We start from the raw sequence: 14696 nt of genomic DNA, 5'->3' as shown, positions 1-14696 counted from the left end.
CTCCGTCAAAGACACGTGCAACAAATTAAAGATCTTAAACCAACCTGCTCCTTATGCATATTTATCTCTACTTGCCCCCATTCATCCCGAGAAAACTCAAGGGCACAATGTTGTCCAACACATACTTACTTGGTCTGGAATGGAAGCAGGGACCCCACGCACAAGAGATAAACACTCTACCACTGAGCCACCGTGCCCCCATTTACCAAGTTCGAATTCTGTAAAACATTACTGCACTTAACTTAGTGTTTAGTAAGAAGATAAGACTGGATTGAGATACACCATACAATTTTCAATGAAAAGGATATAATAAGTAATAATCTATTAAAAATAACTGGGATTTCGAAAAACTGAACGATCACAAAATAAAAATGCAATCACTAAAACAACTTTATTTGACCGTACTAACATCTACTAACCATCAAAAATATAATGGTTATGAAAAATATTGACTTTTCCTTTGAGCCTCTCAAGCTTATCTTGTCTTGATTAGGGACGAAAAAGTAAAAAACTAAAATAAATAATTTATAAATAAACTCAAATTGAAAGAAGCATACACGGAAAGACTGAAGAAAGAACAATGTGATAATTTTAAAAAGTATGCCTTTAATCAAGGTAGTTAGGTAAAAAGATCTAGTGGTCATGAGCCTGAAATGTTCACCTTGTTAATTATAGTGTTCCAGGCTTCCATCGTATGAACTGTGAAATAAGGTGCAAGAATGTGGCAGTATTTGAATTGTTACAGTAAGGCTTTATAGTGATTTAGGCGTCCAGGGCGTAGAAAGATTGTCAGTTGGCTCCATTGGCCACGCCAATATACTCTAAAATGTGAGGTGGACACGAGACATGAAAGAAAATCTGTGTCGGATTATTACCTGGCCATTGATCTACCTAGTATTAAAGCCACCGGACTCTGTGTGAGGCGATAGCAGTATCTTTCTTGTATTAGTGAGCTGTTGTCACATAAAGAACGCGACATTTAAGACACACATCGACATAAGACAGTACGCTCGACGCAAAACACTTAACGTTGCCAGATGAACCAATCCGTGGAATGAATAAATTTGACGCGCACATGTAGCGGACAGGGGAAACCCCGTACAAGGAAACATAGTTTAGAGTTGACAAATATTCAAATATTGAATGTGTTGTAATAATGTAAAAATACGAAAACCACTCTGGACTAAATTAATGTATCGTGGTGGCCATAAGTCCTTGACCAGGTAAATGTGACTGATCTGGATCCAAATGCGAGTATGGGAATTCAATCTGTCATATCTGTAGTTTGGTGTGGAGAAGAAACTAAATTGTGAACCAAAGGTTTAAAAACAATTCAAGTTATTAATATAAACTATGCCAAAGATTATTGACTTATAGCATCACAAAAGAAATACGAAAGGCGTTTTGAAACGAAGAGAAACAACATAGAACTTTGTAAGCGGAGGCAAAGAAACCTAACGTAAACACACTAAAGAAGGATTATGTGTCGCGTAATGATCGTGGTTCCGTGTTAAAGGCCCTCGACCAGTAATCTGAAGGTCCTCTGAAGTATTTTCTTTTTATTTTTACTTTAGAGTTTTTGCTGGCGATTGATCGACGATGACACACGTTTTATCTTCAGATATTTGAATACTTGGGTGTATCAATAATTGAACTATCAAATCTTCATGAATAATAATAATTATCTTGTAGAAGATTAAAAGTTAATAGCTTATTATCGTTCAGGTCATACCATTACAAGCAGAAACGTGATATTTGGCAAGAAAATATTGTGGTTTTGTTTAGTGTTGCCCACGACAAGAGGGATTTCTCATCTTGTTTCTAAAACGAAACAAACATCATCTAGACGAGTATTAACATTCTACATTCGAGACGGGACAAGGCTAACTCAAATTATCGTCTCGCTTTGGAGATGAAAATCGAGACGAGGAGAAAAGTATCGTAAACATTTCTTGTCTTATCTCGATTCTCGAAATAGTATATGTCCACTCATTTAGTAACAATTGCTTTGTAGACTGAATCCTGTATGCTATTTTGTTTCTTTGTATTTAGGAGCTTACTGAATTATGGTCTGTATAGGTATTTTTGTAGTAAAGCTTTTTAAATTATTTCTACTTATCCAAAAAGTTAGTTTATTATATACCTTACTGTTCAGTGATATTCAGTTATTTTTATTAAATATATTTTCCTTCATAAGTACAATAAAATACTTTCTACATGAGATTTTAGTTGAACGCTTTCGCTTAATATTTGGGTAGTTGCAGAGATGTGTCCTGGAGGTAAGGACCCCCTCCTTGAAACCACGACTATTCTGTAAGTTATGCCAAATTTTAGGGCAACTTTAAAAATTTTAATACTATTATTATTAGTACTTTTATCATTATTATTGAAGTTTTGTGAATTTAATGGTTGACCCTGTTCCAAAAAACGGTTAAGCGCTTACTTTATGGTTGTTTCAGTAGTAGCCCTCTCAGCTCTGGAGCTTCTGTCACTGGATCTATCCCAGTTCCCGCCCAGTGTGCATTGTGCTGGACAAACGCTGTATGTGTAGGTTTTCTCGTGCTTCTGTTTCTTCCCACTTCCTTCATTCCACTCCTTCTTTCATTCTCATCATCAATGTCTTCTTTATCTTAGCCGGCATAACCACGAAACGTGAAACTTAAAAACATGACTTTTCTTAGGGTTCTTGAGAGTTCAGTAGTCCTACTTTCTACATGAAAGTTTACTGAAAACCTTTCGTTTAACATTTAGCTATTTGTAGGGACTACTATATCCTGGTGCTCCGGCCACTTCACTCCAATCCCTAATATTTTGTAACTTTTGCCTAATGTCAGGGGCGATTTTACAAACTTTAAATAAATACAATCTGTCCCCATATGGAATTTGTCTTCTATATTATTGTTCTTATTTTTATTTTTATTCTTATATTCTTAGTATTACTGAAGATTTGACACCTCCATATTACGTCCTATTCCAGTGCAAATATGAATATTAAAGTTGATACGAAAAAGGAAAAGAAATTGGCTTGGACCCTGTCTAAGAATGAATTGCTTTACAAGAGATACTTTGGAAGGATTAGTGTTCGGAAGGAAAATAGGGGGAGAAAGAAGGTGTCAGCCCCTGGACAATATGAATATCAAAACTTCGGATGCCTTAACAAAAACTAAGTAGGATTTGTCTTCATCACGATACATAGTAACGTCCTTTCTTTGGGTAAAATACTTTGGACTATGTATGGGTTATATTGACATTTATACAAAATATGCATACAAATGTATATATAAAAAAATAGATCCTATTTACAAATTTTGATTGAACGAATATATGAAACGTGTTGTAAATTCTGTTGTTTTCAAGAACTTTTATTCATTTAAACGTTTCAAGTCTAACCAATTGCATTGAAATTTGTTAACCATGTATAGTAAATAATAATATTATAGTAATATTTCTGTTACTTAAAATGAGTGCTAAAGATTCAAATTTTAACTTTATAAATTGAAGTTTTTTCTTTTTAATTTTTATGGAATACTTCATTTTTTCAATATAATGTTACTATTGCAATTTTCGTTACTAAGGACTTCATTAAAGGTTAAACACAATTAACCTAGTGATTATTATTAAAAATAGTCAATTACGCCCTTTCTATCTTGAATTGTATAAGAGTGGGAGTGAATGCGAGCGAGCACAAGGATATTTTCGTTGTATTTTATTTTCCATAATATTTCGTTTGAGAACCTATTTGCTTGTGGTTTACTTGATTTGCTCAGAGCCATCAATAGGCTTGCTGCAGTGAACTTGCAGGACTTGGCTACTTAACTCTTGCGCCACTTTTACTCCAAAAACAACTTCTTTTTACCAACATAGATCCAACATTTCATTCTTGAGTTCTATATTTTGTGAGTGTGTGTGTCCGTTAGTAGTATGCCTTAAACTGGGACTCGCTGCACCTCTGCCGAAATTGAAGACAAGTGGTCCAATCCACTCCTGACAAAACTTGGCCCAGGAGTGTACTAAGATACTCTTCTAAAAAAAAAAAAAAAGTTTCCGCAATTGATCCCGGAGTGCACTCAGGTACTGCTCCTTAAAAAAGAAAAAAGAAGACCGTGTCTTCTCTAGATAACTCTCACTCTTGGAAGTAACAATTAGCCTAAGGTCCCCTTTGTGTGAAGGACCATCTCTTCAATACTACATCTTTGGATACGGTGCGTTGACCAGGTATGCATTTGATCACATATATACCTCCCATTTTCGGTAGAAGTGTAGTTAATAAGCCATATTTCAAGACATACGACTTCGTGCCGACGGATTTCACTGTACTATAAGAAAACATGCACCATATTTCATCAAAATTAAATAACTTTATGAGGAAATTTGTTCTGTTATTACACTTTAGCATAAGCGTAAATTTTATGTTTGAAGTTTATTTACCACATTCAGTTTGACTTGTAATTTCCTGTATAATAAACTATATTTATTTATATGCATTCAATTTTTTTTAAAAATATAATCATAGTACTGCAAATCTTAAAACGTAAATTTAAGTAAAGTGACAATCCCGACATACACTTTTCTTGCGACTTTTTTCATTGTCTAATGTGTTCTTTAATTCGGGTGTTAATAGTGCGTTTTGTTTGTCTTATATATGAGGAGACACATTCCCATTCAGCACAACAAATACCTGACCCATTTAGTGGATCAACGAAATAACTTTAAAATCCGGTAAGATATTTTTCCAAACATTTTTTTTTTTTGGGGGGGGGGGAGGTACTGGAAGCGGATATGTTATGCTTTGCAAGAATACGTTGAATTTTTGTCGATAATTATGGAAAGTAAGGAATTTCTTCCCAGGGTTTTCCTTCTTTGGGAATAACTCTTCTACGGGCTTGCATCGATCCGTGTGTTTGATTAACCTCCTTAGTCCTGGGAAAATTATTTGTCTCTGATGTCTAATTCTAATTTACATATATATCAAAATGTAAATATTCAAATGTAAATATCATTGATGTAAATATTCAAAATAATTTAATAACTGTCAGAAAAAATCCATTTTTGTACAGTTTTGAATATTTAGATCCTTACATTTCCTTTCAGTTACTCGTTTAAATCCTTACAGTATTATATATATCTTAAATGATTGTAAAATGGCTCCAAAATGTGAGTGCTTACGGTGGGTTACGAGTAACTCCAAGTCCCCTCTAGAAGACATCTGGTCTTATTGAATACGATAATTACCTTACGACTTTTTTTTTTACAATTTTGCCATTTTATTTCAATTATTTTTATTGAAACGGGGTTCTAGGTTCAGAGATATTTATAATTTTGTTTCTTTACGTCTGTGGTATGGTAGTTCAATGATAGTGTTCTTACTTCTTATTCTAAGAGTCCTTGGACTGAACCCTTGCCAAGAGAGTTCGTAGTGGACGATATTAGGTCGTGGATTTACTAGGTTCTCCTGTTTCTTCCCACTTTCTCATTCCCCCAATTTTTCATTAACTTTCATTATCACTTGTCTCCCTTAGCCCTTAACAGCATAGTAGTAAGACGTTACACTGAGATTTCATTACGTGTATCTTAGAAGACAAATAATGCAGTTCTTTCTTTACGTTTTTATTATATGCTTTCAAAAATTGAAGAACAAATTTATTAATTATTACATTTAAGTGTACATTTTTAGCAACTTAGGAACCAAAAACATATACCCGTACGTGTATGCACAAGAAGATCCCTATGCACCTATTGGTGCTCTCAATTCAATTTTTTTGCCGCGAAAAGGAAGCATTTGTTCGTCGATCGAGACATTTGATGACCAGAGATTGAGACGGCATACATTCTTCACTGACTCAATTAATGGTTGTACCTTACAAGAAACTTTAGAAGATTTCTCTTCCTCTGAAAATTTTTCATCATCACGTAATTTCAACTGTTTTCTAAGTATGAAATACTTATCCCTTTGCATGTTGTCATCAACAACAGGAACCCTTGATTTCGTTTCTAAATGCATTCGAATTCTCGGATATTTCTGGTAAGAAATAATAATATTAATGGCAAAAAAGTTGACTTCTTGCACTGTACAATTCAGTAGCTTCCGGTATCAGATAAATTTCTCTGATTAGGATATAACCAAATTGCTTTAAATATGATTTCATTGATATATTTTCTAAAATAATCTTCTAGTGGCAGGTTAATAGAAATTGGTGTATGTCTTCATATTCTAGAGCTTCTGGAAGGGGATGAAACCACTCGTCTGTTTTTAATACCGTCTTCTTTGAGTACTGCCATTATCTGATGGAGATGATGTTGAAATTAATGTTACATTTTACTAATCTTTGCAGTTCGTATAGTAGACCCTAATCCTTCCTGAAAATACACCTGTAACATTTCAGCAACTACAGTAGATCCTAATCTTTAATTTGATGTAAATATTCAAAATAATTTAATAAATGTCAGAAAAAATACATTTTTGTACAGTTTTGAATATTTAGATCCTTCCATTTCCTTTCAGTTACTTGTTTAAATCCTTACAGTATGTAGACGTTTGAACAAAAATAGAATAATAACGTACTAGTTTATAAAATTGATAATTAGACAAGAAATAGTTCGTCTACTTAGAACACCCAATTCTGGAAGATTTTTTTTTTTTTTTTTTTTCAATATACTAAGACCGAATGTCCCCTGCAGGGGACATTCAAGTTCATAAGTTTACTTTATCATCCACGAAAGTACAAATGACGTATTACTCTTACATATGTCTTTCCCATTTTTTTTATGATTAATTAAACTTACCTTTAGTATTCAAGGAAAAACTGCAACTAAAAATCAATGTAAAAATATTTAGATACATCCACTAGCTGAAATTAAATTCTTTTTGACTGTGACATATTTGCAACACACTTGCGAAGCGAAGTAGAAAATTTGGCGTGAAAAATACATTACATTACGTACTAACATCTATAAACAATATATAGAAACGGGAATCAATCCTGTCAACTCTAATCATTACTCACTAGAATTCTTTCAGAAACAGCTATTTCATGTCCCCTGTAGGGAACGCTAGGCCCGAGGAGGTTAAACCACTTTTGAAAGGTACGCAACTTATTACCGTTTTTTTTTTTTTTTTTGTTTGCTTTTTGTTTTATATATATATATATATATATATATATATATATATATATATATATATATATATATATATATATATATATATATATATATATATTAAAAAACTGTATTTCATCATTGAAATCACTCGGACGATCACAAATTAATAATGCCCTACAAAAGAAATTGTACAGTGGTAGATGAGCTGACTACTCTGTATGTAAGTAATGCCTGCAATGAGTTTCCGATATACTTTTGCTATAAATTTATTGTGCAATCGAATAATCGGATTTACTGATTGCCTTTTAATTGTATTTTAATGAAGACTTTGCACTCCTTAACAGTCTCACATGCATTCCTTATAGTTCAAAAAAACTTTGCAAGGCAAATCAAAATTTACAAACTTGGATTAGAGTTCTACTTTTATTACTTCACAGTAGCTTCCGTACGTGATCTCAATCTACTTCGATCGATCGAAAACACAGGCTAAGAATACAGAGATGACGCTTCGTGATAAATGCCGCAGTGACTTTGATGTGAAAAGTTTTTACTATGATTGTACACTTCAATACATTTTGAAATATTCTCTTAAGAACGAGGCTTAAAATCTTTCACGCATTAACCCTTTAGCGCGCAGCTTTGCATATATGCAAAGTTCTCTTTGAAATTTTATTGGGCCACGTAGTTTCTAGTTCGGACTTAGAAAAGCGGCTTTGCGTATCAGCTAAGATGCCCTTTCACTAATGAAGTTCTGAATTCCCCGCTAGATGTCGTAGTAAGCCAGCGTTGGTCTCTTTGTATTAGCTGCTGCACGCGGAGTTGTTATCTTTGAGTTTTCTTTGCTCGTTTAGCTGGACATGTTTCGAGCTGTTGATTTTTTTCTATGTTAGAAGTGTAATGAGTGCGAAAGTGCAAGTACGCTGACATTCGTTGAGTTTTATTGGTTCTATCTGGTTTTAGTGGACTTTGCAGATGTCAACGCGCAACTTTGCATAGACCCTATACGTAAACACCATAAAATATTCCACAGACCACATATTATTTGCACTGATTTTTTTAAAAAAATTCCCGTGTTTCCTACTCAATAACCATTTCAAATTAAAAAAAAAAAAAAAAAAATCAGTTTGATCGGAAAAAATGGTTAAAGGGTTAAAATATACAAATTAATTGTTAAAAATGGCATTGGAGATATTTTTCCAAATGTAATCAACTGCCGGATCTATTTCTGGATACCAGTCACTTAGTTACATTTTAACGGTAGCATATTCTTACTAATGGTCATAAATGCACCTGTAATACGATCCTACAGCTCACCCAAATTTGTTGTAGTGGAGGCACATCCACTGTGTCTTTCATATGCTTCCAAAGGAAAAGAAAAACTCACAAACTGTTAGATCGGGAGACCTTGGAGGCCATGGAAAAAAGTGCTAAGTTATCTGTAGCACATCGTTTGGAAACAATGGCATTCGAGTTCTTCGTTGAAATAGCGACACGCTTCAATGTCCCAATGGAGTGGTGCCCCATCAAGTAGGAATATGAAGATATTGGAATAATGTTTCACTTGTGGAAACAACCACAACTGTATCATATCAAGGACAGATATGCTCATCACAATCCTCGAAGAAAAACTTTCGCTTAGACACTATAGCAAACAATGAGTAATCTCGTCCATGTTTCATTGTAGCGTGTTGTTGTTAAAAACCCCAGATACAAACATCATAACGATTAGCCTTACTACTCAAATGAAATGTCGGCTCGTCACTAAACGGCAGATGGTCAAGAAAACTATTGTCCTCCATAGCGTTCTGCATACAAATACAAAATTCATATCGTTTGACAAGGTCGTAACATTTGCAATAACTGTATGTGTTGCGGTCCAGTCGTAATCTAGTTCCCAAAATCCTCCAGACAATTGGTTGCAGAATATCAAGTTCCCAGCTAGCTCGCTTTAATTCGCTCCACTGTTTAATCAGAAACGATTGGACGTTCTGTGTTTTTAATTTTTCACAACCAATCAGTGTCCTTAAACTGTCGATACCATCTCAGAATGTTTTGGTGACCTGGCAGTGTAGTTCCGAACTGTGTACGGAATGCAAGCTGTACAATACCAATGGAAATACACTTCTTTAATTCCAAAACATTGAATGCTTACCACTGCAGACGTCATTTTGAAAACTAGGCTGGTGCTACCATCTATCGCCGCGAGCCAAAACTACGAATATGAAAAATCAAACTTTTAAATGCGTTCTTTTGTTTCATCATTAGCGCAAAGGTATTGCATAAATAGTTTTTACTTTAAAACTCACTGAGCTATTTATAGTCAGGTTGTGTATGTTGAAACTTCTTCTCTTAAATTGTACGTATATAAATCTCTTCTCATTTATGTTATTATTTCTGCGCTCCACTGCACTCTTGGCAACCCACTTATCCCATAAGCTTTTGTCCTCTTTCATTAACTTCTGCCCCTCTCAGCCTCGTAGGATATCACATGACTCTACATTCCAACATTACATTTACCTGTGTGCTTTTACCTGTCTGTTCTATTTTCCCTACTTTTCGTCTTTCCTTTCTGATAAAGTATTTAGCGAAAGCGCTTATAGTGAACCATTTTGGTATGTGTGATTGTTTTCACTATTTTCTGGTAAGGAATTAATTTCTTATTCATGTTTCAGGATTAATTTGTTCCAACTACGTATACATTCCGGTATATAGGGTAATGGTGGTTCAGCATAATAGTGCTCATCACAGTTGTAAGAAGCCCATGGTTCGATTCCAGGTCATTTGTGTTTCTGATGTGAATAATGACGTATCCGTTGATTTTCTCGAGGTTCTTTGATATCCTCCTACATTCTTATTCTACCATTTCTTCGATGATAAGTGACTTTCGTTAATAATCTGTTTCTTCCAGTCTAAAGGGTGCAATATGAGAATGATCAACTAAGATTTCACTAAAAAAGAAAAAGTGAAAAACCGACTGACTGGATAGGAACTCCGACCCGGGACCTCCATCATACCGTACCGATCCAGTCAGTCACTTTTTCACTCTTTGTATGTTAATAGAATTCGCACCTATAAAGGATCTGGTGTGTAAAGAGAAATCGGTTGCATCCTCCTCTCATTAGAACAAATAAGATTTCATTTTCACATGTAAACTATAATATATATCTATACGAAGATTTTGAAACATAGGTGCACATGTACAAGCAAACAAATTTCAATCTTATGAATTAAGTTTAAAATACTTTCAGGTCACTGGTAAAAACGAAATACATATAATTACTACTAAATAGATAATTTTTAATTGGGATATTATCATTATTTTCAGCATATAGATCTCGTTGTGACCAACTACCGGAGCGCAAAGCAGAAAATGGACAAAATGTGACATATTGTGTTTTGCCATCCCAGTATTATATATATATATATAGGGTGTTTCATAAACAACACCGACAATGATTGGGAGGTGATTCCTGACACCAAGATAAGACAAAAAGTATAGACCATCCTGTGTGCACAAATGCTTCCTATCGGAGTTAAAGGTTGCCGAAAACATGAAAAAAATGAACTTTAAGGGCCCATAGCTCCAAACATTGGAACCTATCGTAGTCGGGTCAAAACTTTGTTGGGAAATAAGTACACACATGTCGAAGTGAAAATGTTTTAAAGAAGATAAAAATGAGACTGTATTATGTAGATTGTTTAGATTCAAATTATATAGTTTTTGCTATGATGTATTGAGTGTTTGTTCATTGTTATATATATTGTAAATATGTTTTTGTTTAGATCAGCTTTTCATTGGAATTATAGATTATATTGAAGTAAACATTCATATTTACATTTTGACAATGATTGGTTTAGTGGAATGTTATATATGTGGAAAAATTTATATGTCGTTAAGCCTAACTTGTAAGCCTAACATTATAAGAGAACTTAGCGGCTAAAGTGTATAAAGCAGCACTCACCACAAACCAGTTTTACAGGTATAACAGATTTCACTTAGGAACTAATATGTGCCCTATCCAAAAATACATGTTTCAGAATCCTAAGGTATTCAGGAAGCAATTTTTATAGAGGGAGTTTGGCTACGGTCATATCTTTTGAAATACTCTCCCACTACCTCTCTAAAAATTGTTGTGAAAATACCGCAGGATTCTAAAACATGGATATTTGGATGGGGCACATACTAGTTCCTAAGTGAAGTCTTGACCCGACTACGGCAAGTCTCATAGTTTTGAAGCTATGGACCTTTAAAGTTCATTTTTTCATGTTTTCGGCAGCCTGTAACTCCGAAAGGAAGCATTTGAGCACCCAGGATGGTCTACACTTTTTGTCTTACCTTGGTGTCAGGAATCATCTCCCAAACGTTGTCGGTGTTGTTTTGAAACACCCAGTATGTATAGGGTGTATCAAAAAGTTCCAGGACAGTGCTCATAACATGCAAACCGCTTGCAGTTCGCGAGTTTCCCGCTAGGATGTGTTGCGGTGGTGTCTTGTGAGCCAGTGTGCCGAGTAGCGTGGTTTGAAGTGGGAGCGTTTGAATGTTGCACGTATTTTCGTGTGTGTGTTGCATTAGCTGTCTGCGATTTTTCTTATCTCGGCGGTATGTCCGAAGTTGAAGAACAAAGGGTGTGCATCAAATTCTGTGCCAAATCCTTGTCAACGTCATTACAGGCAATGAGAGCATCGTTTATGCTTACGACCCAGAAACTAAACTGTAGTCTTCTCAATGGAAGAGTTCTGGGTCTCCAAGACCCAAAACAGCACGCATGGAAAGAAGCAAATTGAGGACGATGCTGATTTGATTCTTTGACCAAAAGGGGATCCTACACCGGGAATTTCCCACATGGAAGCACGGTCAACGCAGACTTCTACTGTGATGTTCTAAGAAGGTTGACTGAAAATACGCGTCGCAAAAGGCCACAGAAATGACATAACGGTAATCTCATTCTTCACCACTATAATGCACCGGTCCTTTAAAGTGGCATAGTTTTTGGCTAAGAGCAATATGACAGTGGTTCCCCATCCCCCATAATCACCTGACCTGACCCCCTGTAACTTTTTTCATTTCCTCAAGCTGAAGCTTCGGATAAAGGTGCGAAGATTCGACACCATTCCAGAAGTTCAAGAAGAATCGCAGCGGGTACTTGACACTATTCCAAAAAAGGACTTCCAGAAATGCTTGCAAGCATGGCAGAAACGCTGGGACCGCTGTATTAATGAAAAAGGGGAGTACTTTGAAGGTGATGGAGGAATTTAACTTCAAAGGTAAGAAACTTTCAGTTTACATATTCAGTCCTGGAACTCTTGGATATATATGGAACTATGTTTACTGGTTTAAATTTATCCGAGATAATGTCGGTCATACCTCAAGAAAAACAGCAAATATTCGCTAGTGTACCTTACAATTGAATAAAGTTGCAGTGTGGTGTGGAGATTTGAGTCTTCTTCGTTATATGGCAACCTCACCAAGGTCAATAAGAAACAGGAAACTGGGCCGTTGTATTGGGAATTATGCTATACCGTCCTGTGCTACTGTGTGAGTGTGATCAGGACACAGTGAGAACAGTGTACTCTTTGGAGCAACAAGAGTTTATCGTTAAAAGGTTTTGGAGAACAGAATCAGTTTTTGCTACGCAAAAGACATTTAGAAACAAATTTGCCTCCGTTCTGCCCCAGACAGAAACATAATATGGTCACTAGTGAATAAATTGGAAGAAACAGAATCGCTGGACAGGACAGCATCGGACGCCGCAGGTGGGTGTTGTGGAAGATGTTAGTTATCGACTCCTTAGGTCGCCCAAGAAATCTCTCCGTCATTTGTCGCATGAAACCGGCTATAGTCTGGGTAATATGGGTGCTACCACTAACACTAATTTGTATTCTTACTAACACTAAATTTATGTTCTGCAATTTATCTTCAAAAATCCAAAACCTCTATCCAATTGTAAGATACAATGGCGAATATTCGCTGCTTTCTTTGAGGCGTGGTCGATATTACCCTGGATGAATTTAAAACAGTAAACATAGTCCCATAAATCTTCCATAATTCCTGAATCATTTGCCACAAACCGCATGAATATCAGACTTCAGTTAGAAATTCTAGACCCAAATGATATCCGTGAGTTTTTTTTTTAAATCACCCATATATATATGTAATTAAGTCAATTATACCAGCCAACTTATCGATTTTGGTAAGGATATGAAATCTATTCTCTTTTCGTGCAATGTATATTCTTTAACATACGAAACCGAATCAAAATAATGCCTAAGAATGCCTAATCTCAGAGCATGTCAAACAAATTGTTCGTAACAGTGTGCATTTAAGTAATTTGCAAATGTTCCATTTTTTAATTAATTTATTTATTTAAGTTCAACATTTTTTGCTTTCCCCTTTTCCTTTTTGATTAATACTTCTAAACCTATTTTTAAAACCCTACTGCCTTTGTTCTAACGATGAATAGAAAATAGCGCCCGACATCCCGAAATATATTGCTTTTAATATTTAGCATTTTCTTTATATATATTTCTTTTTTCCTTTTTGTTTTAGGGATTCAGGTAAGATTTTATCTTATTCTCTATTTGTTTAAATTGGTTGTTATTGGCATCATTATGCTAATATGAATATACGTCCTAAAGTAATCAATAAGGCGAAATATCAAACGTAAAAGTCTTATACTGAAATTTTTAAAGTAGAAAATTAGCCCTATTTAATCGTGGTAAGATAAAGTGATATTGAACTAAGTAATATTGATGAAAAATGCAATTAAAATACATAGATATATACATAGATATATAATTACAAATGAATTTTTTTTTATTTAATTGAGTACTCATCCACATAATGTTCCTTCCAATTGTTTTTCTTTCTGATATTTTAAATGCTTCGCTCGGGCAATTTTGCAGAGTCAACAAGGCATAGGTCGTTTTTCTAACTATGCTCTTCACATTTTTCTTATCTCAATAGTGTAAAATATTAACACTATTCTTTCTCAACAGATACATATCAACATACACGGCAGTGCATGGCAGCCAAGTTCTGCGAAGAAAATTCGTAGTAAATGGAAACTGACCTGCACTGCCGTAAGAATGTTATACAAGAACAAGTGTTTTGGGTAAAATCGCCGATTTCGAGGCTCTGTAAATACGATTCTATTAAGGGTAGAAATATGAGGTTTAGATTTTAAGGATATATCCGAGAAATGTGCTCATATACCAAATCTCACATTCCTAGCTTCAACCATATTCGAGTATTGGAATCTTAAAATATGCAATTTTCAGGCTCACTGATTCACTGACTCACTCATCAAATTGGTTAGGTACTTCCCAATGAGATAGAGACGTGAAACTTTGCATAAAGGTACCTTCTAATGACTCGAGTATGCAAAAGGTCCGAAATTTAAGGAACGTGCTGTGGAAATTTTTATGGGTGAAAAACTATCCTTAGCCAAGCAGAAACCAGTTCATCCACTCACTCATCACATTGATTAGGTACTTCCCAATGAGATAGAGACTTGAAACTCTGCGTAAAGGTACCTCATAGTAGCTTGAGTATGAAAAATGTCCAAAATAACAGGAATGTGCTTTGGGAAATTTTTTAT

This window comes from Thermobia domestica, chromosome 6 (genome assembly GCF_964235325.1).
Source record: "Thermobia domestica chromosome 6, izTheDome1.hap1.1, whole genome shotgun sequence".
NCBI classification, from domain to species: domain Eukaryota; kingdom Metazoa; phylum Arthropoda; class Insecta; order Zygentoma; family Lepismatidae; genus Thermobia; species Thermobia domestica.
Note: the sequence above shows the minus strand (reverse complement) of the source record.